General features: G+C 45.8%; 1 protein-coding gene and 1 long non-coding RNA gene across 4 annotated transcripts in view; one reads left to right on the top strand and one right to left on the bottom strand.

The window, feature by feature from the left end:
- The window catches only part of NR5A2 (nuclear receptor subfamily 5 group A member 2), a 111,544-nt gene that overhangs the window by 64,906 nt on the left and 29,283 nt on the right, over nt 1–17,355 (bottom strand). The gene's annotated exons all lie outside the window — the stretch shown is intronic.
- On the top strand, nt 1,699–8,587 carry LOC140688813 (uncharacterized). The gene is made up of 3 exons (XR_012063651.1): nt 1,699–1,948; nt 6,329–6,470; nt 7,806–8,587. It is a non-coding gene; the product is annotated as an uncharacterized lncRNA (long non-coding RNA).

Raw genomic sequence — 17,355 nt, 5'->3', positions numbered from 1 at the left:
TGAGGTGCCTTACACAGCGCATGTGAAATTATTTATCATTTGTTGCACAACTGCCTCTCACTCAAAAAGTAAATTCCTATCGGTAGTTAAATATCATCAGATTGGCTGCCTGATATTAACTGCTTATAAATCCCAATGTACCTGTGGTGACAATGGCAGGTTTCCCCGTGTGAAGAATTTGCTCTTGACAAAGGCATTCTGTGCACAAATGTCCACGGATAGAATTCTGACACTCCATACAGTGGTGTGAGTATTCTCCAAACACAAGGGCCGTGGAACACAAAAGAACTGGGAAGAAAAGTCACCTTTCGTTTAAACAGTGAGTTTATAGAGCTTACTGCTCCATCATGCTTACCATAAAAATAAGCATTCTCTCTCTGCCCAGGCTAGTGTAACAGTTCCCAGGAATTATAGCCAAGATTTCTGATGTACACACACCCCAAACCTGAGCTAATAATTAATTTCAGTTGCTTATAAACCAAGGCACATTAGAATTCCAGACATCTGAGTGAGTGGTAAGCCTGCAGACCCCGGGAGGCAGAGACGAGTGGCTCCTGGGGCTTCAGAATCAGTTGTACAACTTTTGGAGGCCGCACGGGTTAAAGCACGATCCTGGGCCCGTTAATCTCGGGACCAGCTCAGTTCACCTGTAACAGCTGAGCCATGGGACGCATTTTTAGGTGCCCATGCCCGGCGGTTCCTGGTTAGGCAAATTGATCATTAGTCTCTGTGTGAAGCATCTTTCCCCAACGATCTGTTCTCTTCCTTCCCCAAACCACAGCAAACCTTCTGAACACAGTAATAAAACTGACTGAGCCATTATTACAGGCTTCGGGGAACACCAAACAGAAAGTCCAAAGCGGCTGGGTGGGATCTCGTTTCACCCCAGCCAACGCCCGAGACCCCGATGGCCGGGCGTCATCCTGAGCCCGCCTTGGCCGCCTCTCACACAAGGACGCGGTGCCTTCCCCACATCCCTCCACCCTCTCTCTCTTTTTCTTCTTTTCTTTTTTTTTTGGGCCAGGCCGCCCTTACCAAGTTCTGGATGAATGAACAGAAGTGCCTTTCCTCCCCCATTTGCCTCCCGGTTCAAAAGGAACCAGTAAAACAGCAGCCCCAGAAATCCCACGCAGCCTGGGGGCCGCCCTGCACACGTCTCCGTTTCTAAGGCGTGAGAGCGGCTGGAGAGCTCAGCAAAATTTTTATGGACGGGAGCAGGCCCAAGGAAAACTCGCCCGCCATAACCAATTGTGGACAGAGGATCATCCATCAGCAGACAAATGCAGGAACTCCAGAATGTCTCTCCTCAAATGAAATAATATATCTTTGAAAGCCAATGCCCGTTTTAGGCCCGAGGCCCATATATCAAGCCCGCGCGGCTGGTGGAATCGCTCCAGGGCCATTAACCTTCCACCTGTTCCCCCTTGTCCTTCAGGATGAGACCCTGCCCTTGATTTTCCTCCCTTCCCCTGTTCATCTCCCGACAGAGTGTAAATGTAAAGCATGGGCCTGGGAAATAACTCAAAGGCAATGGACCAGGGGCCTGGTGACAAATCTCTGCCACTGGCACTGTGACTTATGCAGGCAGTTTGTCACACACGAGCCAGGTGACCTCTGTGACATAACAGAGAAAAATATCGCCAGAGGTCTGAGATGGGAGTCGGCGCTCTGAGCAGCTCTGCTCCACAGAGTGAGCGGGGGAGCTGGTACCCGAGATGCTCCTCCGACCAACGACGGCGGTGCCGGGGAAACCGGAGCGGCAGGCGGGACCCCCTCACTGAAGCCATCTCTGTCCAGGGAACTGGGGGCTTCCCTGTAAGATCAGGGTGAGAATTTTCGTGTTCCTGATAATGCCTTGTACTCGCTGCGAGAGCCGGAGACAGGCAACGTACATCCACCCAATTGGACCTTAATGCAGAGATGTTAACAGAATTCGAAGAATGTAAAGGTGAGCCCATGAGGAATGTGTCCGTCTGAGGACTTAAAAGCTATAGTGATGAAGGAAACAAAGTTTTCCTAAAGCTTATAAATTTGCTAGATGAAAGAAGCGGGCGAGCACAGCTGTTGAGACATAACACTGCTCATTAACACGGATCACACGTTCAGTTCTGTACGGCTCACGTGCGAAGGCACTAAAGGAGCAAATGAGATCACGAGCAAGAAAGTCCAAACCTCTCACAGTCACAGGAAACAAACTTACGTTACCGAAGGGGAAAGGGAGGCACAGGGATAAACTGGGAATTTAGGATTAATAGATGCACACTGCAATATATAAAACAGATAAACAACCAGGACCTAGTAGGAACTATATTCAATATCTTGTAATAACCTATAATGGAAAAGAATGTATATGTGTGTGTGTAGCTGAACCACTTGGCCGTACACTTGAAACACTGTAAATCAACTACGCTTCAATTAAAAAAAAATAAGACATAAATGGTCATTTTAAAAAAAGTCCAAACATGACAATTAGAAATTTAGGAAAATGTAGAATGGCTTTAAAAAAAAACAAAAAAACAAACAAAAAAATCCAGAGCTATATACTGGAAGGAAATCAGCAGTTTAAATATTCTTAAATCTGAATTAGAATTAATTCCTACTTTGTATGTGTTACTTGAATTGTGACTGTCCAGCCATTTCGTGCACCCCAGCGCTCTGTGCTGGCTACAGAAAGTGAACAAGGCTGGAAACAGCCCTCCCCAGCCCCCTGTCTCCTGGGTGGGAGCATCTAATGTTGAATTTTTCATACAGTAAAAACCAAAACTGCTTGACTCACTGATTGGGAGATGCAAGCAGACCACAGCTCACTGACTTCCTGTCCAAAGCAAGGCCTCCCGCTGGGACACGTGCTGGGACGCGTGGCACCGCCGTCACCTCTAGCTCTACACACAGGACCCCTTCCAAGCGCTGCACACACCAGGCTGCAGCTGGCCAAGGAGTGTACACGCCCTCCTTCCAGCAGGGCGGGCTGCACCAACGTCAAACTCCCCACATGTGCAAATGTTACAAAGTAAAAACAGTCAACTTTCAAAAAAATAAGGAGAAAGTTCTAATGCTAAAGTTTTAAGCAGTTTTTAAGTGCCGGTTTAAATCTTCACAGAAACACGAAGCTACCTCGCCACCACCCCTGGGCTCTGAGGGGCCTGTGAAGCCCTAGGATTGCACACAAAAGCTTATTTACGCATTTTTTTCTGGGAAGAGTCATAATGACTTTTCTTAGGTACTCAAAGGTGTTTGTGACCCAAAGAAGGTTAACAGTGATCGCCAGAAAGTAGAATTGGAAGCCCCAACGTTTTCATTACCAAACTGGAACCAAGGACGGTGAGAACTTGCAAGGACCCAAAGGTCTCCTGGCCTGACCTGCTTTTTTTTTTTTTTTTTTTTTGCAGATGAGACAAAGGCTAAGAAAGAGGCAGCCCCACAGCTACAATGTATTAAAATGATAGTTTGTGGAATGAGATTCCAGATTCCTGTGTCTCATCTAGACCCCTCCCACTACATGTGACACCAATCTTTCCTTTGGCTGTTGTGTAAAAGTCAGATTTTGTTTCATGTCCCTTAAAATAATTTCTCTGTGATGCAGAAACCTAATTACAAAAGATACCTATGTATTTAAAAAAAAAACCCACAGAACATTTTATAATTATGGCCTTAGGCGTCTGCTGTTATGAATAAACATTAAAAGACTTCCCTTTGTGGATTAGAATTTGTTTTGATAAAAACGGCAGGAGGATGATGGATATGATGCCTTGAATTCTTGCTAAGTCTCCTTCCTGAAAAGGACGGTTTGTATGAGTGTCGTGTGACAGGGCGGCCTAATTTTTAAGCAGCTTTGCTGTACCTATTTCATTGCAAACACATTCTAAGCTTCTCTAGAAATTAATATTTAATTTGCTCAGATGAATCCATTGTCTCTTACGGTAACCGTGCGTTCATGGATGCGCCTCTGTAATATTCATGAAAATTTCCAACCAAGACCACGTCATGGCGCCTATGACCAGTAAGTATGCTTCTACTTAGTGCTGGATTATTTTGAATTCTCTATGCTTCCAAATTATTAAAAACAAAAACAAAGTAAAGCATATCAACCACTTCTCTGAATTCCCAGATAAAAGTCAGGCATGTAATATTTCCAGTAAATCACCTAAAATAGTCATTCCTTTCAGGAGGAAATGCTGGAACAAAAAAAAAAAAAAAAGGAAAAGATACTCTAATAGTAAGTTACCCTACATTTTTTTTAATCCAGTAATGGTCTGTGACTTAAAACAAATAAAAGATGGTTAGCCTGCAGCCAAAAAGAAAAAAAAGAAAAGAAAAAAAGAAAAAAAATTCCTGGGCATGAATCACCGTTTACATTCTTTTCCATACACAAACAATTTCGTTTGGGAACCTTGCCAGGTAGTATCGACAGTGACAACAAATGGCCTTGTCCCGTGAACATCTGTTTCCGACTCCCACACTGATACTGCGGGCTGAGCGCTGAGCGCTTGGTCGGTCTTCACAAGTCGCTGAGCCACAAAGGAACTGGAAATCACTGGTACGCTGAGGTTTTATTATTGGAACACAGGAAAACTTTATCATCATGCTGGGAAGTTCTGTATCTTTTGAAATATTGGGACCGGGGTTATGTGAGCACATTAAGCCACGCAGAAGACTACTTCTGAAGAAAAGGGAGGAAAAAAATGGTTGCTGTGTGTTCCGTCCTTGGGTTGAAGTTCCCGCTCAATCTGCATGTAACTTCCTCACCCCGCCTCAACCGAAAACTGTTTTGTTTTCTAAAGATGTTATTGAGTTTGGTCTCTTGGTAAAATTGAGAGAAACGAATACCAAAGAAATTCTAAGTCAAACATGATAAATAAACACTATTGTTTCTTAACCAAAAAAAAAAAAATCAAATGAAACCAGAACACTTTCATATACAGTTTGAATTTTTTCTGAATTCAAACTAGTACTCGTGCATTTTCTGAAAACCTGACAAAGGGGCTATTGAAGACTCTTGATCAGAGTGTCCTCACCTCGGTCCAAGCTGTTAAAAGGAGGAAGGCAAAGAGCTTCTGGGAGAAAAGTCAGTGTGGACGGGACACACGGAGGGGTGGACACAGGACACAGATGCAGGCTTGTGCCCTTGAAGCTGAACCCGGGCTGTGAGGGCGACGGCTTATGCTAAGCTGTCTGCAACCCTGCAAAGGCACGGGACAGGTTTCTACTCTTTTACCCCTTTCTGTTTCGCATTTACTTATAACAAATGCAATCCTGGGAGTACAATGTATGCACAATGCTAATTCGAAATCAGTGTCTGCTCAAATTATCTGCATACTCCAAACTAATTTGCATACTGCTGAGGCAGAGACGGCCCTCTTTCTGTGGTTAAACGTCAGCTCACTTTTATGAATGGAAGTGCTGGGAGGGGTATGCAATCAATGCCTGATTTGAATGTGTTTTTAAATGTTGCATTCTAAAAAGACCTGGCGGAACGTATTCTATAACACACTGTGCATCTTGTTTGACACGGCACATAATAGGCACTCAAAAAACAACTGTTGAATAGATCACCTAGTGAAACAGTCACAGAGCCAGCTGTCCAACTGAAGATAGTGGAATAATAAATGTCTACTGGAGAGAGAGAAATCTCATCCTTATTTTGCCTAAGAAAGATGATCTCTTTCACCAGAAAACCCATAGTTTGTTTTAAAAAATAATCTGCTGGGGGGAGGGTGTAGCTCGGTGTAGAGCATGTGCTTAGCATGCACGAGGTCCTGGGTTCATCCCCAGTGCCTCAATTTTAAAAAATTACTAAATAAAGGCCTAATTATATCCCCCCAAAATTAAAAAAAATCTGTAAAAAATAATCTACTAATACTAAATACTGCATCTTCATAAAGTTATATCCTGAAAATCACCACAAATAAGACTCTTTAAAAAATAATTACTATCATTACTACTTATGGGAAAATATGTCTGTATCTGGGGGAGTTTTTTTTTTCTTCATTTGATTCTGGTCCCTACTAATTAAAAACAGAAACAAAAACAAACTACTGGTGATTTGTGCTCCTGTCACTTACCTACAGTTCCGTAATCAGTTCTCATCACTGTAATTGCACTCATCATTAGTTATTAAAAAAAACTTTAACAGGCAATGGGAAATTAGCAAATAGACCAGTGCTATTCCTGCAGGTAATCCTTTGCTCTGGACAATAAGATAAAATAGAAACCTGTCATACGTGTTCTGCAGGAATAGCAGCCTGTGTTCACATTGCCTTTTATGCTTTGCAGCTCACTTCGATCGTGCCATTGGCTCCTCACCAGACCCTTTCCTCCCTTTTCACAGACCGGGCATCCTTCAAGATTGTGTTGATTCGCATGACCCCGTCTCTGCAAGGCTTTCCTCGGCGCCCTCCCCTAGACAGAGCAGCTCTGCCCTGCGCCCCTGCCAGGGGTCTTCTCTACGGTACCTTCTCTGTAAACTCCAGGTCTGTTCCCCAAGCCGCGCGTGGCCTTGAGTGGGAACCTGGTGTTTCTACTCACCTGTATCCCTGCGTCTCACTGTTGGGCCCACAGTACTGGGTGCTCAGCCAGGAAACCGCGGCCCGCGGATGCATAAATGCTTTGGCCCAAGTCATAGCGCTCAGGTGACCCTGAGACCCGACTCCTGGTCCAGGGCTGTCCACTGGGCCCCCCGCCCCCTTCCAACTTCAGCTGCATTAACTGACCCTCTAGAGATGCAATCTGATAATAACCAAATAAGTTAACAAAAAAGCAAGCCACCAGTGCTGCTTTTAGTAAGGAAGTAAAGATAAAATTCTTCATCACACCTCGTGTCACCCAGAGGAAACGTCAGCCTGCCAATTTTACAAACATGCCAGTAAAAGAATTTCCTTGGCAAACGGACAGCATGGAAATGCCCTATTTAAAAAATCAATTAACCCCCTAAACTCATGAGCTTGCTAGCAATATTTCCTATGCCATGGAATACAAGGCTCTGAGATGCCTTTCCCCGTTTCTATTTCTGGAATCTTCTTTTGTTCATACAAGCTAATAATAGCGACAGGGTAGGGGTATTATTTATAGTCCGGAGAGCAGTGGGACTCTGTGAACACTTTATTCATTTATATTTCCTGTGTTTATTATTATCCTACCTTTTTGGTAATTAAAAGTGTCCCTCCAAGACTTTATTTAGTAACAAATCACCTGTAAATAGATTTTCCTTTAATATATGAAAGCCTATATTTAGATTCAATAAAATATTTTACTCCCATTTCTGATTAACTAAAAACAGATTTCAATGGGCGGGGTGGGGGAGGGGTGTGCAATTGTGTTTTCTTTCCGAATTTTATATGAAATATTATTATTTGACCTTTGGTGTTTTGATTAAAAGAATCTCACTTTATATGGCAGCTCATGTGTTCTCAAACAGTTCAAAGTTTGCCTTTTGATGCTGAAGCAAAGTTGCCATTATAACTAACCCACAAGGAATGTATTAATCAGACTGTAATTTTAAAACATACCTGATTGCTATATAATATGATTAAAAAATATAATATTAAAAAAATGCCTCCTCTTCTCCCCACCCCCAACCCCCAAACTGCTTGCTGGAAAACGGTGTCTCTATGAATGGTTCCACCTTAGGAATTCCCTTTAGAGCCAATGGGTTTTCTGCTATAAGAAGCATCTAAAACCAGAAAGATCAATTTTCTCAGATTTACTTCTGCTATTTCTTTACCTTGATTTTTGATGAGTTACAGCCTATTGCTTCATAAGGATTTCCTTGCAAAGACAGTCATGAGGATGAATCAATTTCTCCCCAGAACCCAAGACGACAGAAACGCACATTCTGCCAACCTGAGCCGGTATCCCGTGTCCACGGAGCCCTTTAAACCCAACACAGACCGCTTTCACCACAAAGTCAAAGTCAATGCAGTCCACGTGCATCTGCTTCTAAACTGATCAACTTTTAAGACCTTCAGAAAAGAATACCTGCTAAATACTATGATTGGCTCTGCCTCAGGGTAGCGGGATGCCGAGCAGCCCTGGCGCACCAGCTCCTGCGGCCTCCCCAGGTATCAGCTCTGCTTTCCAGCACAGCCTGGAAGTCCACTGGGACGGAGACAGCTACATTTGGTTTCTTTTTTTTTAATCAAAAATAGTCTGTTTCTCAAAAAACTATAAATAGAACTACCATATGACCCAGCAATTTCACTCCTGGGTATATATCCAAAAAAACCCAGAAGCACTAATTCAAAGATACACGTACCCAGTGTTCACAAAAGCACGATTTACCACAGCCAAGACATGGAAGCAACCTCAGTGTCTATCCACAGATGACTGGATAAACAAGATGTGGTGTGTACGCACGCGCGCACACACACACACACACACACACACACACAGGAATACTACTCAGCCATAAAAACAGAACAAAATTTTGCCATTTGTGGCAACATGGATGGACTCAGAGGATATCATGCTAAGTGAAATAAGTCAGGCAGAGAAAGACAAGTACTGTGTGATATCACTTATATGCAGAATCTAAAAAATAACAACTAGTGAATAAAACAAAAAAGCAGCAGACTCACAGATACAGAGAACAAACTAGTGGTGACCAGTGGGGAGGGGGAAGGGGGAGGGACAACATGGGGTGGGGGGAGTGTTATTATGGGATTATGTGAAATCAGGTGTGTGAAACTTTGCAAAGCACTATAGAATTTAAGGAGTCTTTCATTCAATTAAAAAAAAGTGAATATCAAATGAAAACAAAATAGTCCATTTAGAGACACAATCAGCAGTTAATTAGAGCATTCAATCTCGAAAGCTCTCTTTTAATAATTTTTTTTAACTTCTCTGCTGTGAAACTGATCGAACCAAGAGTCAGGAAAAGTGGGAGCAATTATGTAAACATTTATTCATCAAGTCTCAGTATGGGCTAGCTTAACAACTGGACTGGCCTAACACCCAACTGTAATGGAACAATCGATCCTGGGCACCACTGTTGTTTCAAGTGCCCCCCTTCAATGCATTTTTGCCTCGTGTTTTGTTTTGATAGAGTTAAGCTAAATAAAACCTCCTGCAAAAACACATGAAGTAGTATCTTGCGGGTGTAAGCTCCTCTCTCTGAAAGCACTCTGTCTGGTACACTTGACTCAGAAATCTGAGGACGTCAGGCCGCGTGGCTCTATAAACAATGTGACTGAGCTCTGGTTTCTTACCGGGCAGCCATCTGGGTAAATAAGTCCTCCCCAAAGAAAGAAACGGCTCAAAAAGACCATCTCATCAAAGGACAGGAGTCTGGGAAAGTAGGCAGTTTTGTTCTCATTTCAAGAAACAAATTCATTTTCTCTCTCTTATTGCAAAGGATGCCATCGCACTTCTCCTGTTCCCTACGAATTCTTTCCAGTAAATGGCAGGTCTGCAGACACAGGCTGACCGTCGCCACTGCTCATATTCGCAGGTAGCCAGGTGGGGCAACTCCCCACGGAGCTGGATCCAGCAACTTAAACCAGCTCTCATCCAGACTTATCTACGCATTCAAATTTAGGAAAGATTTTCTATTAAATATCATTATGTAGGGGCAGTCCATGAAATCTCCTGATCATTTTATTTGAAGGATATTCTTGACTTTTTTTTGGATTATTAAGAAATAAAAGCCATAAGACACACTATGCCTTGGCTAGTACAATTTGCTAGACTGCCTTCTCTCTCGACCTTAGTTACTCCTCAATACAGAATTCCACAGCAAATGCACATACTCACCTACACATACTCCTTTGGTCCCTTGTACAAGTAATAAGTTAGTTTATCTCAGCTCTATTGACACATATAATTGACATATGAAATTGTGAGAAATTTAAAGTGTGCATTGTGGCGATCTGATATGTTTACATATTGAAAGGACTTCCCATATCTGGTTAATGAACATAACCATCCATTCATTGACTTATTTTTTGTTTTGGCAAGAACGTTTAAGTTCTTCCGCACATTTTATGTGGTCATACTACCTCACAAATGAAAAACACTTGAGAAATTGAGTTCACTTTTTTTTTGTAATATTAGGAGTAAAATTCTCTTTTTAAAAACTTCTCAAAACCTTCTAAAATTATTACTAACTCTGAGCTCTTGAGAGTAAACTCCTCATGGAGACGTTCCCCCACATCCCATGTTAAAGCCAACAAGAGTCCCACGGAGAGGTAACCACCTATGGACAAGTGCATGGTACTGAGACCTAATTAGAGATTATATTTTCCAATATTCCTCCTAATTAACCACTTAAGAATTCGAGTCTTTTCACTCAGCTGTGTAAGTCAAGACTAGGTAAACAAAATCAAGCAGGAAGTGTGTGATTCTTTAAGACTTTATTATGTGATTCATCCTAAGAACAGACAAACTGAATTTCTGTAGTCTGAGGACCCCCACACCTTTGTTTCACGTTCCATCATCTCACAACAGGAAACCCCGCATCTCTGACATCACTGTGACACCAGCATGCACAGAAAGTAATACTGCCATTGGAGAGTACGAATTCCTTATAAACCCTTTGTCAAAACTGAACTAGAACTTACAACACTTCCTATTTAAATTGGCTGGATACACGTATGAGACATTTCTTAGGGCAAGGAGAGTGGAAGAGAAGGAACAGAAACATGTGTGGGTTCAGCCAGGCAGGTGAGTCCAGGTGAGGAGGAGGTGGAACAGGTGAGGCAGAACGGCCAGAGAGCATCTAACGATGCTGTGGTCACGTCTTCAGTCCGCAGGCAGGGCTGCCTTGACTGTCCCATTGTAGTCGGGACAAGAGCGCTGACCCCATGTGAGACCTGCTCTGGCTCTCACCCTGGGCTCTGCTTTCCGGGCTGCGTCCCGCTGGTTCCGCACCTTTTGTAAAAGAAAGTTGCCTGGAGCCTGAAAGCTACAGGAGAGCCCCTTCTCAAGGCGCTGACCTTTAGGGCAGGACACGTTCCCACTCATGTAGGGATAGTAAGTTGCAGAACAGAGGATAACATTTGTCTTGTTGGAGACTTACAGGAACATCGTGACCTGACCCACGCGGACAGCTGCAAGAACAAAGGACTCTGACTCCAAGAAGTTTGCAACAACCAGCCACACCCCCCCCCTCCCTTTTAGTGTAAAAGGAGCCTGAATTCTGACTTGGAAAACATGGTTCTCCAGGACATGAGCCCTGGGTCTTTTCAGTCTACTGGCTTTCCGAATAACAGTGGTTGTTCCTTGTGCCAACACCTCGCCTCCCAATTTACTGGCCTGTCACATGGCAAGCAGAACGAGTCTGGACTCGGTTACATGGTGACCTATGAGGAATTATTTTTAGAAAGAAAAAAGCCCCGTAAAGCTGTCTGGGCTTCGTTCGCGCTTTATCCAGTTGGGCAGTCCACACTTAAACCTTTCAGACCACCGTGCAGATTGTCAGCTCTTTCCCCACTCCCCTCTGCTCTTCCCCTACACAGGAAGTACCTTGGCTGAACCTCAGATCAGAGGCACTGTGACCTGAAACCAACCCACAAGCTTAAGCTTCTAGCACCTTCCCACGTGTGAGCCCTTTCCCAGGCTCTTGAGGGACCCAAGCAACTGTGAGTGCAAGGGCTAACGTTTTTATAAAATGTGCAAAGGGGAAGATATTTTGGCTTTTTTTTTTCCACTGAGAGCTTCCTAACGCTCACTGGCTCCAGGGTCACAAAGCTGAGGCCAGTCTGTGCTGTTGGTGACCACGGGCTGGCGCCGTCAGGGCCGGCAAGAAGTTTGTTCACTTGCAGAGATACAGACAAAACAGTATCAGGGTGTTTTTTTTTACCCCAATGCCTAGAAATAAACTCTGTAAGGTCTGAAGTGGTGGGAAACCAAGTGCTTTCAGTAGATGGAACACTCACCGCTCTTGGCGGGGATACTGATTCTGCTATGACCACCATACTCATGGCCGTCTATGATTTTCTAGATGAATCTCAATTTGTTTTATAATCCAGACTCCGCCCACTGCTTTGCGCTGGCGGGGAGAGAAGTGTTGGTAACTGAGTTACCACAGAAAAGAAAGTTAAAGTTCTTAGAAGGGCAACAAAGGTAGTTAAAGGATTGGAGATAAGGCTTAGAAAGAATATTTAAAATAACTAGCAATTTCCTCCTTCTAAAAAAGGAGCTCTTCAACATCTAGGCAGTGACTCAAACTTCGGGTCAAATGTTTCTAGAGAACCCGTACTGAAGTGAGAGGTGCTTTTAGAGGGCTGACGGTCTACACTTTTGAACCAAGGGTCCGAGGCGCCTCTCTCTCTTCAGTTCAGAGCTGATCTCGGTCTGGGGAGGTCGCGTGGGGCCGAGCACTGGCCGACCTCAGACCCTCAGTTCCAGGGGTGCCCCTCCGGCCAATTCGCATCCTGGTCAGCTTGTGTTGGCAGAGGGTCCAGTTTTCACTAGGCTCCTCCATCTCAATGACCGAAATGAGTTTGGGTCCCTTAATGACAGAAGATTTTTAGGTTTTCATGTAGCTGCAACTCAGTAAAGGGTTAGAATCAAGCTGAGGGCATCCTCCTGTTTGGACTTCCCTGACCGCACGTGACGCATCTGCACAAAAAAGGACCTACGCTGCATAACAAAGAAGACTCTGACTGCTGCTAAGCAGATTGCAGGGGCGTCCAGAACCCCGGCCTTTTAGAAGAGCTGGATTCTCACCTGCCTGCGGTGCCTTAGCTGTGTGCACGGAATAAAAACAGGGCCCAGAATCATCAGTGGTTCCCAAAGCGGGCATCTGAGGACCAGTGCTGGCATCTGTGTCTATGTGTTCCAGGAGCTTTAAGGACATTTGCAAGCCCTGCTCCCAGAGATTCCGGTCCCTCTTCCTTCTCAAAACATGGCTCTCAGGGGCTCAGCCCAAAAACCCACGCTATGCCTGCCTCCTCCCTTTCTCCCTTTCTGGCAAGTTCTGTCTGCTCTACCTCAGCACGTGTCCTGGGCCACCCACATCTCCCGGCCCCTGCCGTCAAGGGAGTCCTGGGTCTCCTACTTTCTTGCTTCCCCCCAACCCATCTCCCACCTACAGCCAGGGCAACAGTTCTTACAAGGAGAATGTGATGAAGACACTCCCCTGCTTAAAATCCTCCAGGGGTTCCATCCCCAACAGGAGAAGATCCGAGCCCTGCAAGGGCCGGACCTTGCCAAACCCTTGTCTCCACGCACACCGGAACTAGCAAGCTAGTTTCCACCTCGGGGCCTTTGCAGGCTTGCTGCTCCTGTGCCTGGACTGCTGTGTCTCCAGACTTGGCAAGCCTGGTCCTTCCCACTATTTAGATTTCAGTTTCAGTGTCAACTCTTCATGTCTGCCTTCTCTGAAGCCTCTCACTGTTCCCTCCCTCCCTCCACACACCCTACTCACTCCCGGGCTCTATGTCTTCACATTTTCTGTCTTGGCTTGTTCACCATCTGCTTCCCCCTCACTACAATGTGGGCATCCACAAAAACAGTGTCCTTGTCGGTCCTGTTCACTACAGCATCCCCTGGTCTACACAGGGCGTGGTACCTGGTGGGTATTTAATTAACATGTGTTGAGTGAGTGAGTGAGTGAATCATCAGGTTGAAGGTGGGACCTGGGAACCAGTAATGTTAAAAGGTGGTATGTGATGACTTCAGGCACCCTGGCCTGTAGAGCCCCCTCCCTGACAGCAATGTGGGTATAACTAGAAGGCTGCTGTGGCCCCATGAAACCAACGACTATGAAATGAACAGCAACAGATCCATGTACGGTTGAAAAGGAAAAACTTTCTGGTCAGAAAGTAGGTGATACGGAAACAATTTTAAAATGGCACCTTTGTTTAAATGAAACATGAAACAAGGCCCAAGACCTCGAATACACCTGCGTCCCCGGTAACTGGCACTTCCCGAGAAGGAGAAAGCCATCCACAGGCCCCCTTCACGGCGCCGCCGACAGAGCTCCCACGGGCGCGAGAAGGAAACGTGGCAGTGCGCGCCAGCTAAGTGCTGGGAGGCCAGAGACGATGCCACCAAAGTGAAATCGCGAAATGAGACAGCAGGCGCAAGTCCAACAGCCACTGTGCTGTGTTTCCAGCCCCCCGGGTCACCTCGCCCCTTCTCAGCTTCCTCTGGTGGCTTCTCTTTGCTTCGTATACGATCCACATGTGAGAGGAGCCTTAGGTGAGCAATCCCGCTCAGCAGCCCAGCCTTCCCCCCTGCGGGCTCCCTCCGCGCTCCTTCCTCGCCACGGGAGTTAGGCACAGATCCCCAGGCCTCGTGTTTCTGCACAAGGATGGTGCCCAGGCCTTGTGTTTCTGCACAAGCTGTTCCCTGCTGCTGACACCTCCCTGACCCCACCTCCACTTCTTTCTGCTCGTTCATCTGGTTCCCAACTCCTACTCATCCCCCAGGATGCCCCCCTCCCCTGACCAGCCTCACTCCTAGTCCATGCCAGGCGCCCCCCAAGAGCTTACATGACATTCCGGACTGATGCCATGTTTCTCAGGGCGTGCCCTGTTGTCGATGAGACTACAACTGTATTTTCCAGTTCCAGTCTCATCTCCAGCATCAGTGGAAGCCCGGTCAGAACCGCCTGCGCGCCCGTCGCAAAGAGCTGCACCAGCTTTCAGCATCGGGGCCTGCTGGGGTGCCTGGCCTACTGTGATGGAGAAGAGTGCCCCCCACAGGGGATGTAACGTGCGTCGGTGAGGCCCGCTTTTGTCTCATCTGCAGCAACGTCGCACGGGGGTGGGGGGGCTTGATTCACAGCGGGAGCTCAGTACATGTTTGACACCTGAGCGAGCAAACGAGTGAATTCGTAAACGAATACAAACTGAATGTGTCCTAATCCTGGGTCACAACCAATCGTTTAGGCCAGAACTGCTTTACGGGTATCTTGGGAGTGGGAGTCAACCCGGAAGAAAACTGCCACATCCTGATGAATGAAATGCAGGCCTGATGTGACTCGATTCTATGCAAAAGCTAACCCTCCGTTGGAATCATCCACACACATGACTGCAGTGAAGTGACGTTTTCAAGATCATGAGATGTCATTGATAAAACCGTAAAAGGCATTCTCGGTGGTCAAATAAAGGTCCTTCGGGAGCATTCACACCACAAATCCCAAACCGAGGGCAAACTATCCACGCTTGTAAGGCATGAGAGCGAGGCTGTTGTTCCCACTGCAAAGCCCCCTATAAACACAAACATGACTGTGCCCCAGCCTCCGCCCTCCTGAATTTACTTGCCAAACAGATCCAGAATTTCTTTTCTCCAAAACCGGCGCAGGAATCAATTAAAATGTCTAATGCTGTGTTAACTAGCTAATACAGCAATTAGCACGAAGGGGCATTTCAAGCCTCGGAGTTTTCAGCAGCAGAGCCGTTTCATTCACTCTGTAAGATCTGTGATTGAAAGAATACTGTGAGAGACGCCTTTCATCAGCTCCATGAGTGACATTTCCTGCTTTGATAACCGGACAAGGAAAATCTAAGGCCCTGCAAGCTACCCAATTACATTTGATTAGTGAGTCAAAATAATCTAACAGCTTTTCATCACCCAGAGAAAAACTTTTGAAGAACGCTGTTGCCCACGCTTCTGCACAAACACTAATCTCTATCATTATTTTACAAGGGGGAATGTAATATTTAGTAAGTTATTTTTTTAATTAGACAATAGGCAGAGCCTCTTATCCATCATAACTTTAGATCAAAGCACAACGGGGGTGTGAGGATGAGTGTGGTGAAGGAGCGCGCACGACTTCAGAGCGGACGGGGTACAGGGGTCCAAGTTAAACAGGTCTGAGAACGAGCCCACGTTTCAGGGAACACATCTGAAAACAGACTATGCACTCAAAGCCCTGTGACGTGTACAGACAAGCTCTGCCCGGGAGAACCGCATGGGACCCAAAACCCACGTGTGCACGGACTTCATCTCTACCAAATGATTTCCCATTCCTTCCAGGAATTCACATCGCCTTCTCCATCCATCCTCCCCCTTACAGGGTTCGGGTACCCTCCCTGGCCCTCCACATTCCACCTGCAGGGAGAGGGCAGATGCCCGGAGGATGGGGTGAGCCACCACGCGGTCCCAGGGGCCACACTGCTGTGCACAGCGATGCCTGCAGCTGCCTCTGAAGAGCCTGAGGTGTCACAAGGAAGAGAAGCCACGTGAGTGAGGAAAGAGAAGGGGAGACTAGGCAGAGAGGAAAGGAGAGATGGAGGTGGAGGGAAGTCGAGAAGATAAAGAAAACGATGCAGGAGGTCCGGCCCCTGTATCACATCGGGAACACTGCTCGAGAAGTCGCTGGAAACATCACTGTGAGAGTTTTCAGACGACCAATTAGCAATTTCCTGTTGCTTCAAAGTAAAGACGTATCTGTGCTGCCTTTACCCCAAGAAGACCCCTCCTCCACGTCTTGAGCGCGTTTCTTCCACAGGGAACTAGAACCTTTCATGCCCATAAAATATGTTTTTAATTCCAATGAAATAATTATACTGCCCTCCAAGGTAAAGTACTCTGTAAACAGGGTATTTAGAAATGTGATGGTCAACTCACAAGAGGTGGTTCTGCTGTAGACTTTATTTTTTAAATTAATTTATTGTTTTCATTCTTTTTTCAGGGGGTAGGTAATTAGGTTTATTTGTTTGTTTATTTTTTTTTTGTGGAGGCACTGGGGATTGAACCCCGGACCTTGTGAGCATGCTAAGCACCCGCTCTACCACTGAGCTCTACCCTCCCCCTCCTGCTGTAGACGTTAAAAACCAACAGCATGAGCCACTCAGGAAAGGCCAGTGACCTCCCCGCTCCCCAGTGAAAGACAGAGGCCAGGGTCTGAGGGTCTGCTCCGCCTTTGCAATGCTTTTATTGTGCAATGAAGGGCAGACTTTAGACCTATTGGCCAATGATCCCACCGGCCAGGTAAAGAAAAAGCATTCAGACAGAATTAGAAGTCAGATCCAGTTGGCTGTAAAGTTAATCCTGAATGTTGCTCAATCCTAGCGACATTTCTAAATATTCCAGATAATGTGTTTTCTTCTGGTTTCCTGAGGCATGGACGGCGGCAGGCCCAAGATCCCTGTGTGCCCAGGTTTCCAAAATCTCTCCCCAGGTGTCACGCGATCCCCGTGGGGCACGCCACTACGTGAAGAATTTAGAGAACTGGCCCTGATAGGTCTGAAATGCGGCATTTGAAAACGATTTCCAGGGAGGAAGTTAAAAATGAGGGCAACGTTGGGGGAGGGTGTGGCTCAGTGGCAGAGTGCGTGCTTAGCAAGCGCGAGGTCCTGGGTTCCATCCCCAGCACCTCCATTAAATAAATAAATCTTTAAAAAAAAAATGGAGGGAAATGTTGGTAACCCTTTGTCAGGATTTAGGGCTGAACAACTCAGGCGGTGA

The sequence above is a fragment of the Vicugna pacos genome, chromosome 23 (genome assembly GCF_048564905.1).
Source record: "Vicugna pacos chromosome 23, VicPac4, whole genome shotgun sequence".
Taxonomy (NCBI): Eukaryota; Metazoa; Chordata; class Mammalia; order Artiodactyla; family Camelidae; genus Vicugna; species Vicugna pacos.
Note: the sequence above shows the minus strand (reverse complement) of the source record. Positions and strands in the feature narration are given on the sequence as shown.